The sequence below is a fragment of the Astatotilapia calliptera genome, chromosome 19, assembly GCF_900246225.1.
Source record: "Astatotilapia calliptera chromosome 19, fAstCal1.2, whole genome shotgun sequence".
Lineage (NCBI taxonomy): Eukaryota > Metazoa > Chordata > Actinopteri > Cichliformes > Cichlidae > Astatotilapia > Astatotilapia calliptera.
In genome coordinates, this window is record NC_039320.1 from 13,015,342 (window position 1) to 13,041,328 (window position 25,987).

General features: G+C 39.1%; 1 protein-coding gene across 8 annotated transcripts in view; it reads right to left on the minus strand.

Annotated features, from left to right (window-relative positions):
- LOC113012449 (leucine-rich repeat and fibronectin type-III domain-containing protein 2) overlaps positions 1-25,987 on the minus strand; it is a 137,516-nt gene that overhangs the window by 78,096 nt on the left and 33,433 nt on the right. For 2 of the 8 annotated variants that reach the window (XM_026152667.1, XM_026152664.1), the window contains one exon: positions 11,957-12,129. The exons of 5 other annotated variants lie outside the window; for them this stretch is intronic. The gene's annotated coding sequence lies outside the window, so the exon portion shown is untranslated. Of the gene's footprint in view, positions 1-11,956; positions 14,440-25,987 lie in introns of those variants that run through there. One more of the 8 variants, XM_026152665.1, reaches the window with a different exon arrangement.

Below are 25,987 nucleotides of genomic sequence, written 5' to 3' on the forward strand. Positions count from 1 at the left end.
GAGATTTTTTTAACATCTAATTTCACATTCTGTTCAAGTCTTTAATAGGGCTTTATGATGGCTCAGAAGTGATCATCACTGTCTCATAAAATGCCCAAATACTTTTATGAGACAGTGATATCCATCTGTCTTTGTCAGAGATACTGCTACCTTATCTGCACTTGCATTTAAATAGCAACTAATAACTTAATAACTGGTTTTATTGCTTTCATATTAATATGCATGTACTGTATCTCTGATGGTTGCAGGTTATTTACAATTCAGTACCTGTGAAATTGTTCGGTTCTTCTTAAAAGTTTGCTAGGGAATGATGCAGGCTGCCAAAATCTTTAATGCTGATGTCATTCAAAGGGTGTCAGAAGACAAAATCTGATGAGAGTTGTTGCTCCTAAGTTTCTATTTGTCTTGCCCATTGTCCATAATCACCTTTCTCCTCATCTGGATGTGTGGAAATTATGATAAATATCATGTGGTGGTGTGGTGATATTACCAACTGAAATTATAAATGCTTAAAATAAGTTTTAAAGTCACTTTTAATCATGCTTTTGTTTTGGTTGGTTTTTCTAGAAAACAGCAACAACCTGGCACTGAATAAAGTTAAGGAAGGGAACATATCTATACACTAAGGACTAACTAGCTTATTGAAACCATGATAATAATCGCCATCAGGCTGGTAATCACAAAAGACATAAAATAAATAATGAAAGCAGAATCAATGCTGACAGATGTAAAATGAGAATCAAGGCAGAGTCCCAAAACAATGATGAACGGACGAATGACTACTAAGTCACAAGTGCAGTCACGACAAAATAAAATCTTACATTAAAGCAGGTGCAATTGATTCAGCTAATTAAAAGGGGCAACTCTTTGTGACTGTTTTCTCTTGTTAACAAAGACAGATATGTAACACACAGAAGTAGCTAATTTAGTCTAAACTTTTATTTCCCATGTGCCTATAATAAGGCTAATCAATTAGGAATAATGTGAATGCTCAGGAGCCAGGATGGCAAGAGATTTCACTGTTCCTCCCACTCTCCCAGCAGGGTGTGAATGCAACTCTTTAGAATTAGCATGCATAATGGCTAAATCTTTTCATTTTAATGGAGATTACTGCCATCAGTCGAATAATTGGCTCCGATGCACTAGTCACTTTTATTTAAGTCACTTTAACTAAACTACAAACTGTTGAACTAAAGAGACACAGTTTGGTGAGTCAGTGGTAAATAAATTCCAGACTTAACTACTTTGCTTAAGAGATTTTTTTTTAAGGAAAAGATAATGATGACATCCTGACTATCTTTCTCTGTCTGGAAAAGCATGATGAGTCATTTATTTTGACACTTTACAAGGGCATAAGCTACACAACTGAAACAACATTATGTCAAACCCATAAGCAGCAGAAAGAGAGACATAATGGTTCTTTCCTACACAACCACCCAACAAGATTTTCATGTTTCCAAAATTAACCTAGACTTTGACAATCACATGGAACAAAAAAAATCGGTACCTATAATAGGTAGTAAAATGTTCAAGTCAGAGCTCAGTAGAAAGTCATGTTGGATTTGCAAAGGCTAAAAGAAACATGCTTTACCAACTTCACTTTCTAGATAGATCAAGCAGACAATAAGAACCAATAGGTCCTGCATGATTGTGATTGTGCAACACTGGCTGCATTATTACTGGAAACCTCCCCACTGGATGTAGCTCTTTGTGCTTAGTGTAAGTAGGCCAAGGATTTATATGAAAAAGTATATATTTTTGTCCTTACTCTATAAAAGTACAACCCAAATGGCATAACAAAATCCTTAGCCAGTGAACAATTGAAGATACTTTATCACTGTCTTACTCTGTTTTCCCCCAGAACTCAGTCAGCATGAGGCCAGTTTATCTGTATCTATAAAAGAAGTCTTATTTAGCACAAAACACTGCCTACTATAGCACAAATGAAAGAATGTCTAGGTAGAAATATATGTTAGGCCCTCAGGAAACCTCTAACCATATGTCACTGTTTTGACTACAATTACACACATGAGAAACAAAACCTTAGCTGGCTTACACGTTTCTCCTAACATGTGTGGCAAGTACATGCCTTCAAACACACCCACTTATCATTTTGATTAACTAGCTAATGCTTTACTGTTCACCAACCAGGGTGGAAGTTTTGGGACAAGTTCACAAACACTTGCTGAAGGATGAAAAAACTATTCAGAGATCTCACCATCCAGACATTTTCTGATCAAAGCTCAGTCAAAGTAGGCAAAACACATTTTGCTGCACAGAAAAATCTGTTACAGTTTCATCAGCCAGTTTTTATATAATCTTCATGACTGTGGGATGTAGCAGATTTTGTTTGAATGTCAAGTTTGGTTTAGTTCTTTGAACTCAATTTGCTTGGGCAACGTTTTAAGCATATCACATATTTCCCGATATTCCTTTCACAGATCTCTTAGGAGAGACTTCCAAACACACCCACTCTCTGAAGATATCTGCAGTGGAAACAATACATCTCGGCTTTATTTAAAAAAAAAAAAAAGAAGATCTGAGCACATCACTTCCAATGCATTACAACATGTGCCTAGCAGTATTTTCTTCCTGTCAGAGAAACCAGCTATTTCACCAACTGACAGTCATAGTTATGCTGTATTCGATGGTGCATCTAAGCAGTACAAACAGTACATGCAATGCGTATTGATGTGATGCAGTAGTAACATAGTAGTGACCTGTAATTCGTAGGACAATCACATTGTAAGCTGAAAATAGTGTACCATATGCTGGATGCAGAACATAGACTGTATATAAATAGACATAGCCACCTAGACATCATGGAGTGTTTTCTTAAGCCAAAAGCTATCATATTTGAATTAGGGCTGGAGCACAAGCTCAAATAGCAAACTGTGTGCATGCAACACAACAACACTAACACATTTTAAAAAATAAATTTAGCTAAATAGAAATTTAAAACTGCAATCAAACCTTAAATTGATAGAACAGCTTATTCTCTGCTAGACAGTGTTGCCTGTATCGGTCCTTGTGGTGGAATTGAAAAGCTCTATTAAAGAAGGTGCCCTGCTGTCTGTCCAGTAAGTACTGGCGGTCAAGGATTATCCAAAAGTGTATTGAAATGTGTCTTATTTGCAGCCAGTCACAGAGCCAGCCTTCTTAATCAGTTTAGTTAGTTTGACTGTATCACCAGACCTGACGGTGCTCCCCTCTGCTCCCCCAGCCAACCACATAAATGTATACTCAAAGCTCACCACAACTGACTTATTATTATTATTAATTTTTTAGAAAATCTTCAGCAAATTGTTGCACACATTAGACGATTTCAACTTTCTTAGGAAATAGAGACTCCTATTTTTACAGATGCTTTCTTGTTTTTCCAGATCAGCAAGTTCATATGGAGACCCCACACAGGTTGTGGAGTTGTCCGCCTCATTCTTCCCCTCATTTATACTTCCAACCATTGCAGAACTGTGCTACTGTAGGTGGCAAGTTGTAATGAAAGTCTGAGGTGTCCATGGTGTACTCACCAAAATTGAGGCACCATCTTCAACCATCTGTAGCATACAGCAAGCCACATTATTTGTTATATAATTCCATAAAAATGCTCTCAAAGGCACCAAACGCACAAATATAATCAAAAGCCCCAGCTCAGCGACTCCGATTAGTGGCAGTCAAGCTTAGCAGACGATTATCAGCTACACTAGCCTGCTGGTGCACCCGTCAATCAAAATGGCTAGGTTTCATTTTTCAGCCCCAGAAGCTGCCACTTGATTTGGCCAAGATATACTTTTTTCTTCCTTTTTTGGTGACAGGGTTATTGATAGGTTTGTAACATAAACCTATTCACTGGAATGTTCAAGACAATTCAATTGCACAGCAAAGCAAGACACGAGTAGGCAAAGTTCTTTATGTTGCTCTCGTCGGCTCCCCCCGTAACACTGCTCTTTATTGAGGTTACATGAGTATGTATAGGTTCATTAACACATGATGTCTTACATAGGTATACATGGGGACAAAGAATACCTTGTCTGTGTGTCGTGTAGGTGTGTGTGTGTGTGTGTGTGTGTGGGGGGGGGGGGGGGTCGATGTGACCCTGTGAAGAGTCCCCAAAGCTGGTGCCCAGAGTCTAGCGGTCCATCTGAACAAAAGGCTCTTATACTTAACCAGATACAGAGTAGGTGTCCTCCTATACCATAAATCAGTAAGAGCAGATATAACCTTTCTCCTGACCTTAAGTTGTGTGTGCATGCCAGAGTGCTCTGGGAGGCACACAGAGTCTCCACAGACTGCTACGGCTCAAACCTCTATCAATCTACAACTAATTATAAAATTCTAAGCATATATGAGTAAATATTTCCAAGCATAAATGACAATTCACTATATAAACCTGACAGTTATCAATACACAAAATGATCCAATATTTTCTGCAAGGCTATTTCAAAAGGGAAACTCACCAAGCAATAAAAAGAGAAATACTCTAAGCTACAAAACAAACAGTTTTTCCATTTAAACTTCAGTAAACCAGAGTGTCAGAGATTTACAGTTAACAAACAGTCAGGTGAATAATCAACACTGAGACACTTGTGTAGGTTAACGTGCTGCACGGGTGAAAAGCTCAGAGCAAATCACACCCAACTGCAGTATTCGTTTATTTTTATAGGTTACATCGTCAATATGCAAATATAATCACATTTCCTGTTACGCAGGTCCTGATGCTGTCTGTGTGTAAGCTGTGTGTAAGCTGTGTGTGTGTGTCACAAAGTATGTGTGTTGCAAGTCAATTTCTAAGAATAATATAATGCAAGTCAACTTCTGCGGATATGTATTTCTGTAGGTTCAAGGTTCAAGGTTCTTTATTTGTCACATGCATAGTTATCCAAGTATAACACACAGTGAAATGTAGCCTGACACACTCCTCGACATGTGCAAAAATTGGGGGGGGGGGGTGTAGAGGAAGAACATTATATATATATATATATATATATATATACAGACATATAGTATATACACTGGGTGAATGTGCAGTAGTAGCAGCAAGCAGGTGAATTCTGTACATTAATATGAATAGACATCTGACTATTTTACAGGATAGACAATATAAACATATTTAAAATTAAAGGAATTGAAATGTACATTGTGCCTTGGTTTAGAGTGTCTGGAAGAGTCCTTTCTCCAGTCAATTATAGATGATGTGAGAGGGCGGGTGTGTGTGTTTAGGGCATGGATGGCTTGGGGATAGAAGCTCCTCTTGAGTCTCTCTGTCCTTGCCTGGAAGATGCGGAACCTCCTACCAGATTGCAGAAGTTGGAACAGTTTGTTGCCAGGATGGGACGGGTCCTTCAGTATCTGCGCTGCTCTAGTCCGGCATCTCCTGGTGTAGGTGTCCTGAAGCGGGGGGAGAGCAATCCTGCAGCAGCGTTCTGCTGTACGGATCACTCTCTGGAGAGCTTTTTGGTCCTTCACACAGCTGTTCCCAAACCACGATGTCATGTTCTGTGTGAGGATGCTCTCCACAGCGCCTGTATAGAAAATCCTGAGGATCTTTGGAGAGACCCTGAACTTCCTCAGTTGTCGTAGGTGATACAGGCGCTGCCTAGCCTTTTTGGTCTGGACCTGAATGTGGGCAGCCCATGTCAGGTCTGAGGAGATGTGGACACCAAGATACTTGAAGGACTGCACCCTCTCCACTGGAGCTCCATTGATGATGATGGGCTTGTAGTCTCTGTGCTGACCCCTTCTGAAGTCCACCACCAGCTCCTTGGTCTTGCTGACGTTCAGCTGGAGGTGGTTGTCCTGGCACCACGATGCCAGATTCTTCACTTCATCCACGTAGGCCGCCTCATCGTTGTTGGAGATGGCACCCAACACCACTGTGTCGTCAGCAAACTTCACAATGATGTTGGAGCCATGGGTGGCCACACAGTCTGAAGTGTAGAGGGAGTAGAACAGTGGCGAGAGGACACATCCCTGAGGTGCTCCTGTGTTGATGGTGATGCTGTTGGAGAAGCACCTGCCCACCCTCACCACCTGAGTTCTGCCAGTGAGGAAGTCCAACACCCATGCACACAGACGGCTGTTAAGTCCCAGATCCCTCAGCTTTGTGAACAGTCTGCAGGGCACTATTGTGTTAAACGCTGAACTGTAATCAACAAACAGCATTCGCACATAGTTACCCTGTTTCTTGTCCACGTACTGTACTGGTCTCTTGCGGTAAATGAACACAGAGTCACAGGGTCAGCTTCCTGTTTCTACAGAAAACTGTGTCTGGTGAAATATGTGTAACATAACATTTGAAGCATAATCAAAAAGCTCCCTAACACAGAGTCACCATCTATGTCCTTGAAGTCATCCAAAAACTCACTAAGTCCTTGTTTCAATACTTTTAATCACTCGATAGCCATGGAAACATGTTGATATTTCCTGAAAACACTTGGCATGTTAATTGATTATTAGTAAAAGATTATAAACAACCTTCAACTCAAATAGCTCTAACTACAACCAGTTCACAAAGAGCAACATTTCTCTTAATCTATATAATTTATAAAGATCAAATCAATATTCCCTTAGCTATTATCAAAATTCAGATTATGGAATAGGAAGTGTGTGGAGGTTGAGAGGTAGGTGCCAGAGGTGGGACCAAGTCATTGTTTTGCAAGTCTCAAGTAAGTCTCAAGTCTTTATCCTCAAGTCTCAAGTCAAGTCTCAAGTAATGTCAGGCAAGTCAGAGTCGAGTCTCAAGTCACTGGTGTAAAAGTCCGAGTCAAGTCACAAGTCTGAAACTTTGAATTTCAAGTCCTTTCGAGTCTTTAAAAAAAAAAAAACAACGAAAAAATAATGTTGCAGTTATGCTAAATGTAAATATTAGACCATGTAATTTTAAAATCTGTGTTTTTCTCAACACATGACAAAATAGTGAACTTAGAAAATATACACAAATTGTGAAATTGCACCTCTATAAAATGCAGCTCAATTAAACCTAGCTCCAAGAATAATTTTCACCGACAGTTCTGAGATAAGCTGCATGTTATTCTTGGATGCGGTTGTAGGACCGGCTTTAAAATCGCATGACAAAAATATACACATTAAAAAAAACTGTATCACCAACGTAGCCTGGACAACATTTGCTAGTTAGATGAAGTCAGCCATCTCATCTTAGCATATATGCATATTTATAATCATACGGTTCTTGGAGTGAGTGCATACACTCATGAAGTTTAGTAACTTCAGGTCACTGCAACAAGCCCAGGTACAGTTTACCGACGGATGGGTACAGGACCTTGAACTGCACCGTGTAGAACGAAAGACCATCATACGTATCATAAGTTTACCAGTCTCACAAATCGTCGTCATAAATACACATTCCTTAACCGTTTATTAATAGGACCTTTGAGCTCAACGGTAATTAATTAGTAGTGGAAATAATTTCTGGTAGCATCACAGAAATGTAGCAGTGACAACAATATTGTATGCTGTAATCGTACTGGGCAATTAGTGATACAAAAACCTGTTTTATCCTGTGAATAAAAGTATATGTTTTTGTCAATGTACCATAATAACAGAAGCGAAACGCAATATTGTGTCAGGACAATTCACTATTTATGCACAATAAATAAAGGAGCATAGCGCGACAATTTCTGTTCAGCGCCAGACTTGCTTGTAACCTATATCACTAATTATGTTATGAAAATGACGTATTAACTACTAAAAAATACTGACCTTCGTGTAAATGCTTGGAGCAGACTAACCTGTGAGCCGGAGTGTTCTGGGATGTTATATTTGATCTTTGAATGGCTGCAATCCAGGCCATCCGTCGCGTCTTTGTTACTTCGGAAACATGGCTTGAACAATTTCTCTTCAACGACGTAATCCGATAACAACCGATCTCTTTACCCGTCGGCTTCCCGTGGCTGTCATGCGACCGGCTATTGCAGTTAATAATACAACGGCTTCTTGACATTTTTGTGTTTCTTTTTATCGCTGTATAACTGATTTTAATTTAAAGCCTGCGTGCGCTAGTACCGCTTGCCACGAGTTCCCAGAATCCTTTGCGGTTCTACCCGTGAATGACGTCACATTTTCAATCTCTATATAATATGCATGTTAAATTTTATATTTGGGGTAAAATATCAAGTCTTTTCAAGTAAACCGGTTCAAGTCCAATTCAAGTCCCAGGTCACTGGTGTAAAAGTCCAAGTCAAGTCACAAGTCTTAGAACGTTTTTTCAAGTCACGTCTAAAGTCATAAAATTAATGACTCGAGTCTGACTCGAGTCCAAGTCATGTGACTCGAGTCCACACCTCTGGTAGGTGCACTATGGAAAGAGCTGATTGACTTTTAACATATCAATTAGACTGGAATAATGGGACAGAATGACTATTTCCATTCACCCAATGAGTTCCAGAACACTGATTGGCTAACATTAGTGATATTCTGTCTTATTTACCATTGTTGCACTGAAGTTTTTGTATAGATTTCTAATTCGTGTAGTGATTAACACCTATTACATCTTGTCGCATGCTGCAAGAAGGGCAGGATGAAGAGTCTCCTAATTTAATTGTCTAACACAGTGATTTTTATAATATTAGCTGCTGTTGAGGAACTGCTGGAGTTAAGTGATGAGGGGGACTTAACGATCACACTACACACTATGCTCAGGTCCAACTGAGTCACAATCGGCCCACCTCTTTCATTGCCATGCTTAATCATGCCTGAGCGTGGAACACAGCAACACTCCTCAAACAAATTGGACATTGGGGTTCAAATGTGCTTGGGGGTAATCATCTTTCTGCCCACTTTCTTAAAGCCAATCAGCCTCCACTCTAGGTTCTTTAAATTGCACTGCTCATATTTCATTCTTCCTTGTAGACTCAACCATGCGACCCACCTTGTCTCCATCCCCAACTAATGCAAGTCACTCATCCGGCCCTAATTCCTGCCACTGCTATGATGTCCATTGGAATCTAATCGCCAAATAGCATAATTGAATTCAGTATATCAATAAATCATGTTAAATTCCCTCTAAGGATCTCTTCTTATTGAAATACAGTAGGAGGTTAAAGAGTTTAAGTTAATGAGCAATGGTTGCTGGTTAAAATTTTCCATGTTTTACAGTGACTGTAGCTCAACACCGATTCAAATCAGTGAAGAATATCAGCAGTTTGTATGCTGCACAACACAGAACCCTGCTTTATTTGTCCATTAGTGTAGGTGCCGATTACATATGTGTGTAAACAACTCTGTAAACTTCCTATAAGGTCTAAAACTAGTGTTGTCAAACTATAGGCTCACCATAATGTTCCCTGGCAGCGAAACACAATTTACAGTCTCCCTTTGTTTCCGGCTGACCCTCCTTGTCCTTCACAGTGCCCTGAGATTCTAAACCTATAAAACAGGTATTATTTTCCTCAGCTAGTGACGTAACTTGTTGGAATATTTTACACAGATTCTGTGGAAGGTATCGGTCAGAAGGAGTTTGTTAGTGTATGGCCCTAACCTCATCTAAAGGTATCATTGAATCCATGACAGCTGTCTACAGTTACCAAGAAGTAAGGTAGAAACTGAGAAAATTATGGGGAGAACAAAAATATGAAACTGACAAAAGATTCAATGTCAGACTGATGAGTAAGGAAGAAACTTAAAAAAAGGCAGAAGGGAAAAGCTTTGAACCCTTAAAAGTCACAAAGGAAAGGCTTGACTTTACAAGAAAAATAAACAATATCAAAGCAGTTTTCACTCTTGATCATTCAAATGTCTGTAGTCTAATTATAGATGTAGAGTATGTCAGATGTAGCAATTTACACACATTTTTTCCACATCATTTTCTTTTGTAATGTCAATAAAAAACATGTGGCAGATCCAGACCTTCTTTTGTTAGTCAGACTGGGCAGATGGCGTGAGTAGATGAATGAATGACACAGTGTTCAGAAACTGACTCACTTCAGTTATTTTTTTTTTTTTAAAGCAAACTGTTCTGATATTCTCCATCCTACAGACTGGTTAAACTGAAAGACTTAACCTATTTGATAAAACAGACAACTGCATACTTTGTAATTCGCTGATTTAAATCTGCCTCTTTTTTTAGTTGCACCATACCATTTCTGTATTAGGTACTAATATAGGAGAGTGCATTTACACAAGACTCATTTAATGAAATCAATCTGTTGTTTTGCCCAGTGCCACATGCAGAGCTGACTGCGTTCTGCGTATATTTGACCCTGTTATAATTTGTATACATACAGTACATGATATTTATTCCAAGCCTCTATTAGCATCTAGAAGTAGTTTTGATTCAAATTTAGGTCTTTTGAATATAGGAAGTAAAATAAAAATAAGGAAGAAATGACAGGAGGGAGGCTGGGAGCAGAAAAAATAATCAGGGGGTGAGGAAGGGAACAATAAAACCAATCAGGGAATCAAGGAATAAGAGAACTAAAGGAAGTAGAGCTTGATAAAACAGAATCAAGCAGAGAAGGCCGAAAGAAGAAAGAACAAGGCAGGGGAGGGAAATTCAAGGAAAAGAAAGAAGGAGGGAGAAAGAAGGCTAGATATAAACTGAGGGGCTGAGGAGGGATGATCAGGTATTGTGTGAAATCCTTGTCTGTTCTTACTAATGACTGTCTAAAATCCCACAATATAATTGGGAATAAAATGGGAATAAAAACGTTTGACCTCCACACATTGAGTGCATTAGTTTATCATCCTGACATTTAACAGTTTCTTGGTTAATAATGCAGCTGTGAGATCAGCCTGAGGACTATAAGTTAACTAATAAGTGCACAACTAATGCCACTGTGTGGTCGACATGAAACCTTAGTGCTTGCTTGTTTTCAACACTTTTGGGGCATGATTATAACAAATAGATGAGCATGATGAACTAATCTTATTTCACTTCAATCCACCCTTAAGACCCTGGCAAAAACACCATGTTAATTTGAAGTGGATAGATTCATACATTGCTGCTTAGGGATATCAAATCCCTTCCCCCATGGGAATCGGTTAGAGGAAGCAATGTTAGATTGAGATGAAGTGAAGGCTTTGAAAACTTAGTAGTAAGTAAAGTTTTTGTACTATATTTAACCTTAAAGCAACCTTTGTAGGTGTAGCTCACTTACAACATTGAACTGCTAAATAGACACAGTAAACAAGATCCTGTCAGGATGTCTTTGCAGGAATGACACTTTAAAAGCTTTTTGAAACTGGCGTCGTCATTCCCAGAAAACAGCTGGATATCATCTTTATTTCCATAGCTGTAGCTAAATAACCTGCGACACGGCTTTGCTGGAGTTACTGTGGCTGGCAGCATTCAATTAAAATGCCTCTGTCTTCTTATGCAATTAACCCAGTTCCTTGGTGAGGCAGGGATCTATGGGGAAGCAATTAAAATCCAAATTCTTCCCAGTATGTGGACTTCATAGGGAAAAAAAATCCTTGGACAGCCTAATGTTTGTTTGGTGTGTTGATTTGTGGTTTTCTTTAGATATAAGAAATGTTAAGGGGGGATAAAGGACAGAAGGAAGGACAGCAGAAGCAAAATGAAAAAGAAAGCGGGGATTAAAATAAATGAGAGAGGAAGGAGGGGATAAAATTCAGAGCCAAGCAGAGATGAGTAAGGAAGTAAGAAATGAAGAGAGAAAAAAGAAAGAGGGAAGTAAGACTTGCAAGATCAAGAAAAGGAAGGAAGGAAGTGTGTGTGTGTGTGTGTGTGTCTGGGGGGGGGGGTTAAAAAGGGATGACCAAAGATGGAAGCTTACGTGAAAAGGATTAAAAAAAAAAAACTGGTGAAAGAATGCAAGGATGAAATGAACTGTCAATAAATACCGATATAAAACTCTATTATTTATCTATTAAGCTTATGATTATAGTCAAGCAGCAACAGAAAGGAAGACTGTCCTTCTGTTTATTTGTTCTCAAGTCAGACTCTGTGAGTTCGTGTGTGAACGCACTATGCACTGACCTTGAATTCCTCCCGCGGGCAACAAACAATCCAAAGTTGTTCTCTTCCTCCCACGGATGAATGTTGCAAGGTGACGTTTGTGTGTGTGCTTGTCTGTGTGTGTGTGTGTCTGTGTGTGTGTGCGTGCGTGCGTGCATGTGTGTGTCCTCCACCTCATCCGTTCACTTTTTCACCTGCAGGAAAACAATGCGGAGAGACAGGGAGCAGGATGGAATGAGAAATGGCACTGATCTTGGACATTTGTGTGGCTTCTAATCCTGTTTATTTAGAAGAAGAGAGACGAGTGGCCCTAGAAACCTATAGCCAAGGTCTGGAGTTTGCTCTGTTGTTTTGGGGGCCAGCATAATTTTGAAACCTGCCTCTATATTTGCTGCTTGTTTCTGGATTTATTATATCTAGTAAGATACATGCCAAGATTTCTTTATGACTGGTGTTTTGTTTTTAGACAATTTATTTGTTACATTTTAGGGGGGAAATGCATAAAATAAGCATAGCGTCATCACAATTTTAAAAATCAATGTTCCCAACACAACTGCTGCGATCATGAGGCTCACCTTTCTAATCTTTAAAGAGTGGCTCTAATAATGATCAGATCAGGATCTAAGCACACACAGTCTATCAAAATTAATTCATAAGAAAATCAGATACCTGTAAAATGTGAACTGTGTTTAAACTACCTCTTTAAGTTTTATTAAGACATTGACCTAAGACTGGACCTCTCTACGATCTTTGCATAGTGGCTGCCTTAAAGTGTTTTTACTTGAGCTATCAATTAAAAACAGTTCAACTGGTCTAATAATAAGGTTTGTTGTGGATTACTCAAAAAGTAATGCATTCCACATTATCCATTCCTTTTTTTAAATTTATGGGTCATGTTGCTTATTTAGTCTTTGAAGTAATAATACTTGTGTTACTCCACAACACACCCTGAGATGTTACATAATTACCAGTTAAATTTAGACTACTGCTCCAAACACTGGCACAGATCTCTATCCTAATGAGGAAACAAGGTCTTTCTATTAGTGTTTGAGCGCTCTAACACACTGACAGCAAAGTTGGTGAAATCCAGGTCAAGGAACACTTCACAGAAAAGTCTTGCCAGCTGTAGCAACCTTTGACTACTTGGCTGGGGTCGGCATATACTTGTGTTTTTTACTAGTTTATGCTGGTATTTTGTCGTTGCAGAATCAGAGGGAGATCTGATTTTATGTACGTAGAAGTACAGTTTGGGTTCTTCTTATGCTTTGTAAGCTTGTACATTGCTTTACCATTTTCCCCTTCCTTCACACAAACTTTCCATCTGCAAAGACTGCATATAATTAAAGAACGCGTGTTTTGAAATGCTTTGTTATGCACTGCATTGTTTCTTTGCTGAAAAATGTGAAGTTGTTTTGGTATAGCTTAGATCTTTCTAATGAAGATAGTGTTTACTGATCGCTTATCATTGACTGGAAATCAGTGTGGTTTATTATTTAAAACTCACACACACACGTACATTTTAGCTTATCACTTTTCTCATTTTACCTGACTACGTCATGCCTGAACTTAGAGTTGCACTGCTGGGTAAGATGTGTGGGTATAGTTTCAATTCCAGGTTCACACCATAGGCACAGTTTTCTTCTAACCTTGAACCTACTGTTGTTCCCTACTGTGTGGCCCCATCATACAGCCTTGGGTCAACATGGTAATAAAGGACGCTTCTTTGCGACATGCTGACTTTGCAAATCACTTCAACATGTTTTCCAGGCAGGTGCCCGCGGCGTACATCACTCAGCCACCAGCCAGCTTCTCTTGGAGCTAAGTGCTGTGCCAATTATTGCATGACACCACCATCCATATCTGTTCTCATGGAAATTCATAATTTATGACACATCCTCATTTCTGCCTCCAGGGACCTGAATGCTATTATCCTGCCAAAGTGAGATCTGATTGGGCAGCTGCTATCTCAGTTGCTTCTTTGAAGTCTCATTTCTTCAAGTGCCCTTCTAAAGTCACTATAATGTATCATTGTCCAGCAGATATCCAGCGAGCCGCATAAACACCACGTATTGACTCTGAGTGGAAACTGTAAATCTTTGGCTGAAACCTTTAGAGTTGTCGGGTTAATGCTCTAATATTTAAATCCATATCTATCTGAACACAAAAAATCATCCCAGTTGTCAGAAGACACTCCCAAACAGACTGAATAACTACTTCAGTGCATTAATTTTAACATAAACACTCTGCCTGTAATTAGATATAAAGTTCACAAACATCTAAATGATGAATGCAGTAGAAAATGACTAACACTCAAAACACAAACACAGCCTGTTAGCTTTAAATCATAGTAGGTTTGTTCTGTTTGCCATTTGGTTCATCTTTCTAACATTTCTGTACTGTTAGCTTAACTTTTCCACCTTTAACCTTAGCTTGACTGTTTTAAACCTTAAAACTAACTTTAGCCTAATGGTTTCAACCTAAAAATAATAATATTTATTTCGGGGTTTTTTTTTTAAAGAAAGAAAAAAAAAACACCACGAGTTTAAATTTAAACCTCGGTCCATTTTTATGACATGTGCTTATGGGCAGAAATCTGTCACTGCGAGAGGAAGCTTTTTAATATATTATAATATATAAAAATTCTCCTCTCGCTGTGAGAGGCGGTCTTTATCCTTCAATTCGGGTCGTCTACCAGAGCTTGAAGGTCATACACTGTGTCTTTGCTTTTCCTGCGACTGCTTTCTACTGGACAGAGATCTCAGATCTTTTTTTTGTCCGCTTTGTCGTCTTCCTCCCTCCACTATTGCCTTCACCCACACCCACATTTTCTTGAGTTCTTTTCTCAGCCTTTCGTATTTCTTAAGCTTCTCGTGTTCCTTCTTCCTGATGTCGCTATCAGTCGGTATAGCTACATCTATCACTACAGACGTCTTCCTCTACTTGTCCACCACTACTATGTCCGGTTTAATGGCCATCACCAGTTTATCTGTCTGTATCTGGAAGTTCCACGGGATCTTAGTTTGGTCATTCTCAACTACCCTAGACATCTCCCATTTTGATGTGCCTGTACACTATGTCAGCCACTTGGTTATGGCGTTCCATGTATGCCTTGCCTGCTATCATCTTGTACCCTGCTGTTATGTGCTGGATTGTCTCAGGGGCATCTTTACACAGCCTGCACCCAGGGTCTTGCCTGGTGTGATAGACCCCAGCCTCTATCAATCTTGTGCTAAGAGCTTGTTCCTGTGCTGCCATGATTAGTGCCTCTGCGCTGTCTTTCAGTCCACCTTTGTCCAGCCACTGGTAGGATTTCTGGATGCCAGCCACTCCCTCTGCAACGGGGACAGGGCCTTTCCTTGGTAGATCCCGCACTTGATGGTAAATTGTACAATTAGCTTAAAGCTGGCATTTGGTATTGTTTGCCACGTCTCATTGAGTTCCTGATGAAAGCTTTTAGGGTCCTGTGATCTTGTATACACTGAATAGAAGTGGACTACTGGAACAAGAAGGCTTAAATGAGGAAGAGTTGAGAACAGGAATATATATCATATTTTCCAGTCTATTGCTCTGTCATTGAACTACCTTTTTGGAGCCACTTCTTTTTAGGAGATAGTTCTTCAACTTTATTAGGAAAAAAGTTGGCTAAGAATGCCACAAAGCAATGCCACAATTCTTTTTCTCCTCACACATTTAGGTTATTAATAAACTTTTAAGTTGCACTTTATAAACTTTGGTTATTTTGCGTCAGAGCATATCTCCTAATTGCAGTTTGCCTCTTTGATATTTAACCTTATTCTTTTATTTAGAATTATTAACCATATAGCTTATAGACCTTATAGACCAGTTGTGATGTAATGCTTAATACACTTCAAACACATCTCTGCATTTCTAAGCCAAATATCTTTTATATCACTACAGCTTGAAGAACTTGATAAAATAAATTGTACAAATGAGGATGGAGGTTTAAAGATAAAGATCTTGGTCACACTAATGTAGTGCTCTCCTGCTTTTTGGGTAAATGAGGAGACCTACAAGAAAAAAAAATGCATGTTAATATTTCATATGGAAAGCTAATTACTTGTTACATCCTGCAGCGGGTGGAGGTGTTCTTAAGGCACTGTTGGATGATCTCATTAGTACTTTAAAGCCTACTAAGGCTTCCACAGTCAATTTGCTAAATGCTAGCAAGTTATAGTCTTAATAAACCAGCATGCACTGGGTCCAGCTCAATGCTCGAGAACACGGCAGTCATTTTTACAGTTTATATTTTCTCGTTCTGCTCACTGTGACGTTATAATCTAACACAATCTAACAGACCACACTGTGGCTGCGACATTCTGCCCTCATGTGTAAAGAAACTAATCCCGGCCTCTGACGTCGAAATATATCTGTGAATGCGCTGAAACAAAGCTGCTACAATGGGCAACCTTCCAAGACTGTGACTGGACATGGTAAAACATCTGTGAAAGGTTTAATCCCTCAAAAATGAAAAGAACAAGGAAAAAAAATCTAAAGCAAAGATTTAAAATGAAATAGAAACAGACCGCTGCCCCTTTTGATTATTAAGCATGAATCCTACTTATGTACTGCCTTTCTGGATATTTCCTGATCAAAGGTAAATTTCCCAAACTCCTGCCATAGAGAGATCTTAATACTTGTCTACAGAGCCAGCAATGGATATTTTAATGACGCATGCAGAGTTTAATGTGATTGTTCTGCTTGTCAGCATTACCTGAGAAAAAGCCTGTGGACTCATTTAGATCCTGCATACCACAGATCTGTGCAAAGTGCTTATGAGTGTACAGACAGATCTCAGGGATGCAAGCTTTTCCTAATGCCTTTACTGAGATTTTTTTCTTATTATAAGTCTAAGCTGAGATATTTTGGCATGTCGTGTCATAAGCTTAAGGCTGGAAAGAACTTGATTTGCAATTCTTGATCTGGACCAATAGCCAAGTCTTTCCTTAATGCTAGTGGTGGTGTCCTTATGGGTCAGAGTCTATTACAAACGAGAACCTTTCCTCACCCAGCTCTCCCTCTTTCACTGAAGAGGAAATACAAATGTCTTGTGTTGGGTAAACAAAAATCAGCCCAGTTGTTTCCTTCTCTTCTGTGATCTATTGCTGCCATGAAATGACACAGAATAAGGAGTCACAAGAAACTCCAGTCACAATGCACAGTGGAAAAAACCACTGCAAAATAAAGAGCGTGAAAAGGAAAGGAACCGATTTTTTCAGGATGACTGTGAGCTGAGGTCAAAGAACCCATTTAAATGGCTTCACTGCACAGAAAAACACCTCACAGTTTTCTTTGCAACCTAGAATGGCAGCTATGTCATCCAAATCAGCGATTAGATTCAGTTAGCATTTCTGATATCACACAATAAGGGACCACTCAGAATAAATATGTAAATATTTAAATAAATGTGCATGACAGCAGAGCTCTGTTGTGAAATATATGCTGTAAATTTTATCATATGTGACAGCTTATATCAGCATGATGTGGTTTCCCATAATACTGCTGAGATTAAGTGATACGGTGCCATCGGTTTATTTCATTGGCAACTTCTGACTATCAATTGTGCTGTGGCAAAAATGCAGCAGTTATCCTTCTTTGCCCAATCCAGTTACAGCACACTGAACAGCACACTGACATAAGATAAACAACTAGAAACATACTAGAGATACGACAGTAATGAGAGACAAGGAAAAAGTGACACCTTACATGATGAATGCACTCTTTTTACTTCTTTCACAAGCTTTTATGATTGAAGCTATAGATGTGCCTATAGCTCACAGCATCAGCTGAATATATGATACTATGGATACAGCAGCTTGCTGCTCCTTTTCCTCTGCCTTTATTTAGGCTTAGTTTCACAGAAATTCAGCATTTAGTCAACTAAATGCTGAAAACTGTAGTAGCTGCCAGCTGAATACTAACAGTATAAAATTTGACAATATTTAATTCATTGTTTCTTCTTATTATTCTTATTATTCTTATTCTTATTCTTATTATTATGCTATCACCTTCTATTTAAAAAAAATAAAGAATTTAATCTGGAGAACATACCATGTAAAAAACTTCAGTATTAACTTCCTAGACAATACACAGCAGCACAGCATTAATCTAACACTCAACAATGCCAGTTCGCTGCACACGCACAAACCCTGCATTAGCTGGTGTTACATCCAGTGTAAGCTGATGTGTCAAAGTACGTCTCAATGAGCTTTGGCAGAAACAGCATCTGCTGCATATTTCTAATTCGGCTTTCTATGGATTAGAGGAATACACTGTATTGCATGGTAACACAAAATACTTTGAATTAATGCAAAGTATTAAGAAAATATCTTGAGTGATCTGATTATAGTTCTTCGTACTGTTTACTGCATTTCATTTCAAATGAATGAGCTTTACTATGATAAAGGTTGGTTGAAAAGGGATCATGTCACCCAGATTACAAACCTGTTAATGTAGCTGTATTACTTATTATGTCATTTAAAGGAAAATGGTCTGCACACTACTAATAAAACTTTAAATTACAGGGAATCTTGAACCAAACAATACTGTCCAATGAATCTGTACTCGGCTTTCATTTGTTCTTTCAATGAAACTGTCCTCCTCTTTGTTGTTTTCTGCAATCTTTTGTTTGACCCGTCGTTATGTTTGAAGCAAAGTAACCTCTAGCAGCTCTGTGCATAAATGAAAGTCTTTCAAACAGGTTCAATGAAAAAAGCATGATCTTTGATCTTGATGCCAACAATTATTATACAATGTAAATTACCAGAAAAACTTGGTAATAAATGGTTTAATAGCATTTTCTTGATTTTTCCTTTAAAAACCCTGAAAAAATGTAGTCAGGCTAGACCAAAACATTTCCAGATACATATTTGCTTAAGCATAAGCAAAACAGCAGCAGTTTTAAACTTCACTCTTTGCTTATGTTAGCTTGATGAATGCAATGCTGTGAAGCGAAACCCAACCAATAAAAAAGTGTTTCTTCATTTCCCTTTGGCAGTCTTGGGTTTGTGTGTCTTTACATAAATGTATGTGGGAGAGTCTAACAATGTGATGAACAATGTTACATCTTAAAGCGTATGCACCCACAAGAAAAGAGTACAGCCAAAAAACATTTTTATGTCTGTGAGCCTTTCTCTGCCCTCATTATTGAGACATCAGGGATCCATATGCCTCGCACACACTTCCAAATCCACCCGAAATACAGAGACACATGCATGGGCATAATTCATTCTCCCAGCAAAACAAAATCAATCATCATATTGGTTTTAGATGGCTGTTTGTGACTATCTCTGCACGTGAGGTTTGAGTCACGTGCCTGATCCTTCCCATTAAGCTAATTCAAGGCTTTACTCAGGGGCTACCTTTAAATCCTAAGCTTAAGAATAATATGTAGCGCAAAGAAGCCATGGGCGGTGAATCCACTTTGTGACACCACAAAAAATGCTTTCCTGGGCTGTGCCAGCATCTTAACAAGGCCACTGTTTACTCGCCTACCCTGGCAATAAGCGTTGCCAGTACCCCGGCAGCCACCTGTTTATGCCCATAGGTGGCTGTGGATCGGGGAAAGTGCTGCCTTCTGCTTTTCCTGGTCAGAAGTCAACAGCCTGCCATCACACTTAATCCATCCTGCAGAAAATTCTGAAATCCACTAGTAGTCTTTCTAAGGGCGGCATGACAGCACAGCTTCATCTCCAATATTTCAATTGTTTTGAGGAACCATCATATCCCCCCCCCCCCCAAATGCTGCAGGTGAATAACTGCTCATTCTTCTCTTTTCTTTGCTCTTTTAACTCGGCTCTTCCTTCAGGCAACCCAAATTGAGCCAAGCTTGGCAGTCAGAGAAGCAATTTGTTAAAGGACTGTGGAGTGCACTTGTCTAATGTTTCATTAAATTATCCCTATTCACCCGCCTCTAGCCTGTAGTAAAGCCTCTTATGGCGGCATTGGGATTTCGAGCAGCAGGACTGAGGTCAGCTGCAATCTGATATTTCTTTCCATGGATGGAGAATGTTACGGAGTAACTCCAGCTGGGGTTCCAAGGGTCAGTGCTTTGTTTTTCCATCATATGTGACACTGTGTCCCTCCAGCTGCTCAACAGAGGCTAACACAGACAATTAGGGAGCCGATAGCTACATGAGCTACACCATGTGCTTGTCTGTTGTTTCACACATTAGTGTTTTGCTGCACATAATTATGTCATGGTTGTTATTAGGTTTCTTGTGCTAAGTAGCTTATTAGTTTAGGTCCATATACACAGCTACTCTTAGAGACAATCAGATTCAAACTGAATTGTTTTGTTTCCCTAGACCAGAAATACAAGGTAGCCCTATTAAAGAAGCTAACGCAAACCACTGCCCTGCACTTCATGCATATCATGTCATGCAGCGTATTATTTCCTTTCCTCAGTTGTGTACAGTTGTCAGCTTCTTGGCTTATTCCCTTGAGGCAGAGCATTAGCATCTGTAAAGGTTGGAAATCTGCTATGGCTAATGTAGCTACAGTGTCCCAAGGCAGCTGTTAGCTTTTGCTGTGGTTTGCTTATCAGCAACAGAAACATGCTTTGATAAAGCCTGAAGCAAAATAGCACCTGAGAGAGAAAAAGCACAAAGGCTCCTTTACTGTACACCTACCACATGTTTAATCTATAGCAGAACTGTACTGCTAACCAGGGCTGATGTGGGACATTTTTTGGAGAACAATCTCCAAATTTTATTGCTGAATAAAAGACTAAATGTGTGCATAATTCTAGCTTTAATGCCAGCATGCAGCACTATGCCCTAATTCAGTGCATTAGGAATAATACAGTACAATGCGGTTATAATAGGTTCTCTCATTTGAAACTAGCTTGCAATGGAATGCAATTCATCCCATACAGGATTCTGCTCGTGGTGTGTTTTCTCTGTTACTGTATTTCAAATTTGTAACCCCTGCGTGTTAAATCTAGGTTAAGTCCCATGCTCTCTGACACGCTTTCTATGTGTACAATACATGTTAGCCTATCTCAGTAGTGCTTAGCTAATCAGTTAATTTACTTCAACACTAAGAAGCTCAGGTACATTTCACTACCATCCTAAACTGTTCATAACCAGGAGTGCAGCAGGTACTTAACACACCCACACCACAATTTCTTCGTCCTTTACTAAGCACAACCACATAATGCTTCTTAAATATCCACATTTTCAAGGAAGCCCAAAGACAGAGAATCCCGTACACCAGAAACTGGAATGAACACACTGCAGTAAGAACATATTGGCTCTGCAACCTTTGATCTCAGCTGGCATGACCTGAATAACAATCTGCCATGAGCAGGAAACCCTGCTGATCTATTCCATATGTTGAGAATGTAACAATATTATATCACTGACACTAAATGCACAATAAATTTTAGTTGTACCATGTAGCTTTGCACCTTAGGAGACGAGCAAGAAACTGGCACTAACTAAGTGAACATGGTCTGCTCATATTTAAGAATCATATAAGTAGTTAGTTATATTCTTCAGAGGCTCTGTAGTCTAGTCATTTACACATTTTCCTAACAAGCAAAAATCCTGGTCTGACATTAAGAAAACACATATCACTTTGGGGTTATGTCATGAACGGCATCTGGTGTAAAAATCTACCAAATCAAACATTTAGAGCTATCTTCTTTGTTGATCCAGTGGAATAAGGGAGTAGCTGAAATTATTCTACATAGGTATATACTTCATTTTCATATCTGGCTATGGCTGTATCGATAAGTCTGGTGTGTAGGAGACTCTTCCAGCAAAATGTATTAGCTGACATGGTATGAAATTTTGTATCCCAGAGGATGGAGACTTAATTATGATCCACTGACATTTCTCGTCCACCAACTTTTCAAAAGCTAGAAAATTCTGTGTTTGAGCATAACATTTGGTAACATTTAACATAATTTAACAATGACTTATAAGTATCTTAAATCTAGACGGGTGTAATTTGCACACATATTAATGGGTTTTAGTTGACATTTGTAGATTTACTGTGGAATGCATTGTTGGAAAATCTCTGGAGAATTCCTATTGCTATACATAGAATCACTGGCGATTCCAAATTAGACATAGATGTGAGCATGAATGGCTGTGTCTCCGTTCTACCCCCATGATGACTGACGACCCTGCCTCGTTTCCTATGACATCTGGGCTAGGATGAGAGGTTGAGAAAATGGATAGATGGCTGTATTCCAATTACATTAGTGATCACATGTGCATCACCTACAAATGAGTAACGACTATTGAGAGGAATTTAATTAAAAGAGTTTATGAAAGAATATGTGTTCTTTGATATGGTAGATAAGGTCAAGGTAGAAACAATGAAATGTGTCCTTTTACCTTCTGGCAAACTGTGAGCATAGTAATAATAAGATTAAATTGCATTGTCTGCCAGAAAAAAATTATTGCGAGATTAACTTGAACCAATAATGAAAAGAAAGCCTAGCAACATAAATCAATCATGAGCATGTAATGACATTATACTGTGGGCCCGGTTGCTTTTTGCCTTTAGCTGTATTGTCTGTTTTCTCCCTTGACAGCTTTCTTTGAAAAGCAGCTAAAACCAACTAAGCCAAGATGTGATTGCCCTTAACATGAGACTCCTTCTGGATACTCCTTCCCTGTATCTTTTTACCTTTTTTCTCAGTGCAAATTCCAGTGTTTATATGCCTGGCTGGCTGGAAACCTAAAGTTATTTCACCCAGGGAAATGAGGAATGGTGGAGCCTTTAGTCATAGAACTGGTGCAAATTTGACATGTAGGCTTGTGTCTGTTTCTCAGGGAAAAAAAACTGCATCATCATTTCTCAAGTAGAGAATGCAAATAGTGCTGCATCGAAGCAAAAATCTAAACAAATTTTGAGCTGTGTAGTCAAAATTCATCAGCACTGAACAATTCTTAAAGCTATAAACATATTCTAAAATACACACAAGCGCCACTTTATTGAATTATACACTAGATTATTTAAACACAGGTTCACGGCTTGCAGTTGCTTTAAAAACCCACTCAACATGACGCTTCTCACTTCTCACTCACTGAAGTGTAAGATTATTGGGCAAACCATAAGTACACCACCCACATGAGCAGCATCTGTTGCTACATTTCCCACAGCCACACTGTTTAGCCTCACTAGACAACCTGGGAGCAGGGAAATTTAATTTAATCCATACCGTTCTAAGATTCACTTAAAGTAATTGGTTGATCAATGATTAACTTTTCCCTGAAAAGGTCTATTTATCCATTTGAAGTGTGAAAAAACAAGTCCATTGGGACAGAGCTAAAGTCTGGATTTAACTAACTGTTTGATGCCTTTTAGTAGATTTACAGTATTTGTTGACCTGATATTTATTTTTCTATAAAGGACCAATTAGACAATCTTTACTTTGTTCTGATAATGTTCTGTGTTATCTGTGATCTGCAATTTTTAAGACTTAAAGCTGCACTAGACATTTTTTAAAATAACAGATTAAATGACTGTAAGAAATGCAATACAAAGAAGGTTGCTTGTCATAAACATAACAGTTCCCTTGCAGCATCTTTCAGCTCATGGTTCATGTTTTACACCCTGCAGCTTTAACATTTTAGTTCACTGTGACAGTGAAACAACCCTAATCCTAGCCAGAAGCCATTTTTAAGATAAAAATTGTAACGCCAGCAACACTGAACTGCTTAGCATCTAAACATAGGCAAACAAATAGCAATGAGAACACTTTATTCAAAATATGAATGTTATTTCCAATAGTTGTAATTTGTATTTGGTAGTCTATTTCAGCTCTGAGATGTTCATGCCCTTCCAGTCACCTTAATGGAAAGCCTAGGTCCGTGACAGCAGAATATCAGCGTCAACCAAAACAAAACTGTGAGAAATACTATGCAGCCCACTTGTCAATGCTTCCTTTTAAAGTATTGTGTAGCAACAAGGGCAATTGTAGGCTTAAAATGTACAGAAGGGCATCAGCTGGCACTGAGGTCAGCTGATATACTGGGAATGCTGGCTGAGCGCTATGCACAATTGAGCAACTTGTAGCATTGGTTTAAAACAAACTGGAGCAGTTAGTTTTGTTTTATATTCTTAGATTACAGTACTGCGCAAAAATATTGACCCACCCCATATTTAATATATATGGCAGGAGAACACGTAATATGCAGTATCTCTAAAACTATCCATCATTCATGCAATTCATTGAATTCACACGTTCCAATCATTTCCAAGGGCACATACAGTGGGGCAAAAAAGTATTTAGTCAGCCACCGATTGTGCAAGTTCCCCCACTTAAAATGATGACAGAGGTCAGTAATTTGCACCAGAGGTACACTTCAACTGTGAGAGACAGAATGTGAAAAAAAAAATCCATGAATTCACATGGTAGGATTTGTAAAGAATTTATTCGTAAATCAGGGTGGAAAATAAGTATTTGGTCACCTCAAACATGGAAAATCTCTGGCTCTCACAGACCTGTAACGTCTTCTGTAAGAAGCTTTTCTGTCCCCCACTCGTTACCTGTATGAATGGCACCTGTTTGAACTCATCATCTGTATAAAAGACACCTGTCCACAGCTTCAAACAGTCAGACTCCAAACTCCGCCATGGCCAAGACCAAAGAGCTTTCGAAGGACACCAGGAAAAGTATTGTAGACCTGCACCAGACTGGGAAGAGTGAATCTACAATAGGCAAGCAGCTTGGTGTGAAAAAATCAACTGTGGGAGCAATCATCAGAAAATGGAAGACATACAAGACCACTGATAATCTCCCTCGATCTGGGGCTCCACACAAGATCTCATCCCGTGGGGTCAAAATGATCATGAGAACGGTGAGCAAAGATCCCAGAACCACACGGGGGGACCTGGTGAATGACCTGCAGAGAGCTGGGACCAAAGTAACAAAGGTCACCATCAGTAACACACTACAACGGCAGGGAATCAAATCCCGCAGTGCCAGATGTGTACCGCTGCTGAAGCCAGTGCATGTCCAGGCCCGTCTGAAGTTTGCCAGAGAGCACATGGATGATACAGCAGAGGATTGGGAGAATGTCATGTGGTCAGATGAAACCAAAGTAGAACTTTTTGGTATAAACTCAACTCGTCGTGTTTGGAGGAAGAAGAATACTGAGTTGCATCCCAAGAACACCATACCTACTGTGAAGCATCATGCACCCAGGCACCTTGACTACTTCAAACATTTGCAACTCAGCCACAATGTGGAAGGCCATTTAAAATTGCTAAGTTTTATAGTCAATCACTACAGTCCTCCAAACTTCATGAGGCCTTCAGATTAGTTTAAGCACAGTGTGTTTCCATAACCCAGCAGCTACATCTGCAGCCAAAAATATTTCCATAAACATACTCCCAAACCATGTGGACTGCCTTCCCAAAAGATTTGGAGCCGTTATAGCTGTGAAGGATGGGCTGACATCATATTATACTCTATGGATTAAGTATGAGATGTCTTTCAAGTTCATGTGCGTGTGAAGAAGCGCCAATAAGTTTAGCAATGGTGTAACAATTTATTGAAAAATGTGCAAACATGCATGGATGAAGAATATTTGAGTTAAAGACAGAATTTGTATAACTTTAATAAACCTAAGCATTAATATTTGGTATGACCACCTTTATTCTTCAGCACAGCCTAAACTAGTTACAGTAGGTCAGGCAAGCTGTCTTTGAATCCCATTAAGTAGTCGATAGGAATGGTTTCCCAAGCTTTTTCAGAAAAAATTCAGAGCTCTTGTTTGGATGTTGGCTGCCTTTCCTTGTGTTTTCTGTTAAGATGATCCCACCCTGCCTCAATAATGTTGAGGTCCAGACTCTAGTGAGGACAATCTATGACCAATAATGTTCCATTGTGTGTTTTTTCTATCCAGATATGTTTTTCTTGCATTAACAGTATATTTGTAATTATTGTCAGGTTGACAAATGAATCAAATGGTTTTCAAGCCTTTGCAGGATTTTTCCATTAAGATTCTGAGCTAAGCTGTCTGTTATTTGTAGACAAAAAACTGGTTCATCCCTTCAGTTTATTGGCTTGTT